Here is a 5,632-nt window from a genome sequence, read left to right as displayed (position 1 = left end):
GATCCCACTACTGATCAGCACAGGAGTTTTGACCTGCTCCGTTTCTGACCTGGACTGGTTCACCCCTCCTTAGGCAACCTGGTGGTCCCCCGCTCCTGGGAGGTCACCAAATTGATGCTGAACTTAGTGCGGACACCCCATTGGCATAGCACACTACAGCCCAGAACTCCTGGACTCAAGCGATTCTCCAGTCTCAGCCTTCCGAGTAGCTGGGACTACAGGCACGTGCCACCGTTCCTGGCTACACAATGAAATATTATTCAGCTATTTCAGAATGAAATCCTGTCATCTGCAGCAACATGGTTGGAACTGGAAGTCATTATGTTAAGTGAAATAAACTGACACAGAAAGACAAACATCGCATGTTCTCACTCATATGGGAGCTAAAAAATTTGGTCTTATGGAGGTAGTGAATAGAATGGTGGTTACCACAAAATGGGAAGGATAGTGGGGAAGAAGGCTAAAGAGGGATTGGTTAATGGGTACAAAAACATGGTTAGAGGCCGGGCATGGTGGCTCATGCCTGTAATCTCAGCACTTTGGGAGGCTGAGGAGGTCGGATCACCTGAGGTCAGTTCAAGACCAGCCAGGCCAACATGGTGAAACCCTGTCTTCTAACAAAAAAAATATGGTTAGATAGGGCAACTATAGTTAATAACTTATTGTATATTTCAAAATAGAAGATTCAGAATGTACCCAACACAATCATAAATATTTGAGGTGATGGATATACCAATTCCCCAGATTTGATCATTATACACTACATGCTTGTATCAAAATGTCACATGTACCCCATACATATGTACAACAATTACGTATCAATAAATTTATTTTATTGTATTTATTTACTTATTTATTTTTCTGAGACAGGGTTTTGCTCTTGTTACCCAGGCTGGAGTGCAATGGTGTGATCTCGGCTCACCGCAACCTCCGCCTCCTGGGTTCAAGCAATTCTCCTGACTCAGCCTCCCAAGTAGCTGGGACTACAGGTACATGCCACCATGCCCAGCTAATGTTTTTTTGTATTTTTAGTAGAGACGGGGTTTCACCATGTTGACCAGGATGGTCTCGATCTCTTGACCTCGTGATCCACCCACCTCGGCCTCCCAAAGTGCTGGGATTATAGACGTGAGCCACCGCACCCATTCTATTTATTTATTTATTTATTTATTTATTTATTTATTTTTGAGACGGAGTTTCGCTCTTGTTGCCCAGGCTGGAGTGCAATGGCACAATCTCGGCTCACTGCAACCTCCACCATCCAGGTTCAAGCGATTCTCCTGCCTCAGCCTCCCGAGTAGCTGGGATTACAGGCATGCGCCACCATATCTGGCTAATAATAAACTTTTTTAAAGGGAAAATCTCATAAAGAGGTGGTCTGACCAAGGGACAAGCTAGCCTCAGAGAATAGATGCTGCTCAGCACCCACTGTGAAATTTTCCTAAAAGGGTCCTGGCCACAGGATGGTGTCCACCCAAAACACAGTGGGGAGTCACTCTTTCATTCTGTATTTCTTTTTCTTTTTTTTTTTTTGAGACGGAGTTTCACTCATGTTACCCAGGCTTGAGTGCAATGGCGCTATCTCGGCTTACCGCAACCTCCACCTCCTAGATTCAGGCAATTCTCCTGCCTCAGCCTCCTGAGTAGCTGGGATTACAGGCACACACCACCATGCCCAGCTAATTTTTTGTATTTTTAGTAGAGACAGGGTTTCACCATGTTGACCAGGATGGTCTCGATCTCTTGACCTCGTGATCCACCCGCCTTGGCCTCCCAAAGTGCTGGGATTACAGGCTTGAGCCACCGTGCCCGGCCTCATTCTGTATTTCTTATACTCCTCCTTGAGAGCGTTCAGTGGCCCTCTATTGCCCCCAGAATAAAATCCAAACACTTCAGAAAGCCATAGCTGGTCCCTTGTGATCCAGTGCCCACATCCCCTCTCTGGCTTTATCTGCTATCTTCTTTTTCTTTCTTTCTTTTTTTGAGATGGAGTTTCTCTCTGTTGCCAGGCTGCAGTATGTTGGCACGATCTTGGCTTACTGCAACCTCTGCCTCCCAGGTTCAAGCGATTTTCCTGCCTCAGCCTCCCGAGTAGCTGGGACTACACGTGCGTGCCACTATGCCCAGCTAATTTTGTGTTTTTAGTAGAGAGGGCGGGTTCACCATATTGGCCAGGATGATCTTGATCTCTTGACCTCGTGATCCACCCGCCTCCGCCTCCCAAAATGCTGGGATTACAAGTATAAGACACCATACCCAGCCTTATCCGCTATTTTCCTTTATGCTTCCTATATATCAGTCTAAGGGCTACTTACCACATTCCTCAAATGTGCCATGTACTCTCTCACTTCCAGCCTTCCACCTAGCAAGTTCCTTCATCCTGAGTGCCCTCTCCTTTGCCATTATCTCTGCCTACCTGAGGCCCACATAACCAGCACTCAAGTGCTGTTCCACAGTAAATACTTTTGTTCTTTTTTTTTTTTTGAGACAGGCTCTGCCTCTGTAACCCAGTGCGATCTCAGCTCACTACACGCAACTTACACATCCTGGGCTCAGGTGATCCTCTCACCTCAGCCTCCTGAATAGCTGTGACTGCAAGTGTGCAACACCATGCCAGGCTAATTTTTGTATTTTTAGTAGAGACGGGGTTTCTCCATGTTGCCCAGCCTGGTCTCAAACTCCTGGGCTGAAGCAATCCACCTACCTCAGCCTCCCAAATAAATTAATTCTTTTTTTTTTTTCTTTCTTTCTTTTTTTTTTTTTTAATGGGGTTTCACCATGATGGCCAGGCGGGTCTTGAACTCCTGACCTCAGGTGATCCACCCACCTCGGCCTCCCAAAGTGCTAGGATTACAGGCGTGAGCCACAGTGCCCGGCCCTAAATTAATTCTTATTGGTGTATGTCTCTGTCACTAAACTGTAAGCTCCTAGTGGGAAGAAACTTTTTCCCCCCCACTGGTCAACTTTCTTTCCACTAGGAAAAAATCTTTTCCTAGCACAGGGCAAGAAGTTTTCCTAGCACCAGACACAGCGGCTTATGCTTATAATCCCAGCACTTTGGGAGGCTGAGGCAGGAAGATCGTTTTAGCCCAGGGGTTTGAGAGCAGACTTTTTTTTTTTTTTTTTTTTTTTGATCTCTACAAGAAAAAAAATTCGGCGTGCGTGCGGCGGGAGCGGCTGCAACACCTGTGCCTGAGGAGCGATGCTGAGGGAAATCATCACCCTACAGTTGGACCAGTGCAGCAATCAGATTGGGTGTGAGTTCTGGAAACAGCTGTGCGCTGAGCATGGTATCAGCCCCGAGGGCATCGTGGAGGAGTTCACCACCGAGGGCACTGACTGCAAGGATGTCCTTTTCTACCAGGCAGACGACGAGCACTACATCCCCCGGGCTGTGCTGCTGGACCTGGAGCCCCGGGTGATCCACTCCATCCTCAACTCCCCCTATGCCAAGCTCTACAACCCAGAGAACATCCACCTGTCGGAGCATGGGGGAGGAGCTGGCAACAACTGGGCCAGTGGATTCTCCCAGGGAGAGAAGATCCACGAGGACGTTTTTGACATCATAGACCGGGAGGCAGATGGTAGTGACAGTCTAGAGGGCTTTGTGCTGTGTCACTCCATTGCTGGGGGGACAGGCTCTGGCCTGGGCTCCTACCTCTTAGAACGGCTGAATGACAGGTATCCAAAGAAACTGGTGCAGACATACTCAGTGTTTCCCAACCAGGACGAGATGAGCAACGTGGTGGTCCAGCCTTACAATTCACTCCTCACACTCAAGGGGCTGACGCAGAACGCAGACTGTGGTGGTGCTAGACAACACAGCCCTGAACCGGATTGCCACAGACCACCTGCACATCCAGAACCCGTCCTTCTCCCAGATCAACCAGCTGGTGTCCACCAGCATGTCGGCCAGCACCACCATCCTGCGCTACCCCGGCTACACGAACAATGACCTCATTGGCCTCATCGCCTCACTCATCCCCACTCCGCGGCTCCACTTCCTCATGACCGGCTATACCCCACTCACTACGGACCAGTCAGTGGCCAGCGTGAGAAAGACCACGGTCCTGGATGTCATGAGGCGGCTCCTGCAGCCCAAGAATGTGATGGTGTCCACAGGCTGAGACCGCCAGACCAACCACTGCTACATTGCCATCCTCAACATCATCCAGGGAGAGGTGGACCCCACCCAGGTCCACAAGAGCCTGCAGAGAATCAGGGAACGGAAGTTGGCCAACTTCATCCCATGGGGCCCCGCCAGCATCCAGGTGGCCCTGTCAAGGAAGTCTCCCTACCTGCCCTCAGCCCACCGGGTCAGCGGGCTCATGATGGCCAACCACACCAGCATCTCCTCGCTCTTTGAGAGAACCTGTCGCCAATATGACAAGTTGCGGAAGTGGGAGGCCTTCCTCGAGCAGTTCCGCAAGGAGGACATGTTCAAGGAAAACTTTGATGAGATGGACACATCCAGGGAGATTCTGCAGCAGCTCATTGATGAGTACCATGCAGCCACACGGCCAGACTACATCTCCTGGGGCACCTAGGAGCAGTGAGTTCCCTAGGACAGGGACCCTCATCTGCCTTACTGGTTGGCCCAGGCCCTGCCTGACTGACCACCTCCTCAGAGCACAGATCAGGGACCTCATGCATCTCTTTCTCATACACGTGCATTCTCTGTTGGCCTGCGAACACATTTACTTCTCTTCTTATAAGACTATTTATCTTTAATAAAGCACTGGATATAAATCAAGTCACTGGTCCCTTTGAAGCCTGTGGGTTCTGGATACGATGGGGATGCCTGTTCTTTCTCCATCACTCTGACAGGGTCCTCGCCCACTTCCAGCATCTTCATTTCTGAACAAACAGCTTCCCCTAGATTATTCTTCTGCCTAGTTTCAGAGAATGCTGGTGGGGTTTAACCCACCTGAAATTCCTTTCCAGGGTAAAAAGGCCCACAGATAATACCTTGTTATCCATCTGACCCTTTCTGGGTCCCTGTTCCCTCCCACCCTTACTGAAAAACGTGAATATTCCACCAGCTTCATGTTTCCACATCAGAGTGTCTGGTTCATCACAACCTCAGCCCTGAGGCCACCACCCTGCCACTAGGCTGTGAGCAAGCAATGGAGTCCAACCAAATGCCTTTAAGCCTCTAGCAAGCAGTCCAGGAGAGCTGCTGGTTTCAGGCAGTTAGAGTTTAGTAGCATCAAGTCAACAGACCAAACCTAAAGCCTACACTCTAAGCAGGGCCATAAGTGGTTCCACAGCTAAGGCACCATAATTCTCTTCTCCAGTGGTCGCCAGTAATTTAAATGGCCAGTGCCTTCTACTTCTGGTGGAAGATTGCAGGGAGGTAGTAAATACATAGAGGTCTAAGTCTTCAGGATTATTATTATTTTGAGACAGGGTCTCACTCTGTCACCCAGGCTGGAGTGCAGTGGCATAATCATGGCTCACTGCAGCCTCAACCTCCCTGGCTCAGGCAATCCTCCTGTCTCAGCTTCCTAAGTAGCTGGGACCACAGGTGCACACCACCTAAATCTCCAGGATAAAAAGGGCAAAGCAGGTTTTCCCTAGAGCATGGAGGATTGTCAGGGCCCTATTAGGCTCTTATATACCCAGATGTATC

At 49.4% G+C, this 5,632-nt stretch overlaps 1 pseudogene; it reads left to right on the top strand.

Annotated features, from left to right (window-relative positions):
• The first annotated feature begins 3,202 nt into the window (after window positions 1-3,202).
• Window positions 3,203-4,556, top strand: LOC108302279 (annotated as a pseudogene).
• The last annotated feature ends 1,076 nt before the right edge of the window (window positions 4,557-5,632 follow it).

The sequence above is a fragment of the Cebus imitator genome, unplaced genomic scaffold, assembly GCF_001604975.1.
Source record: "Cebus imitator isolate Cc_AM_T3 unplaced genomic scaffold, Cebus_imitator-1.0 Scaffold39, whole genome shotgun sequence".
Classification (NCBI taxonomy): domain Eukaryota; kingdom Metazoa; phylum Chordata; class Mammalia; order Primates; family Cebidae; genus Cebus; species Cebus imitator.
This window is presented reverse-complemented; position numbering and strand designations above follow the sequence as displayed.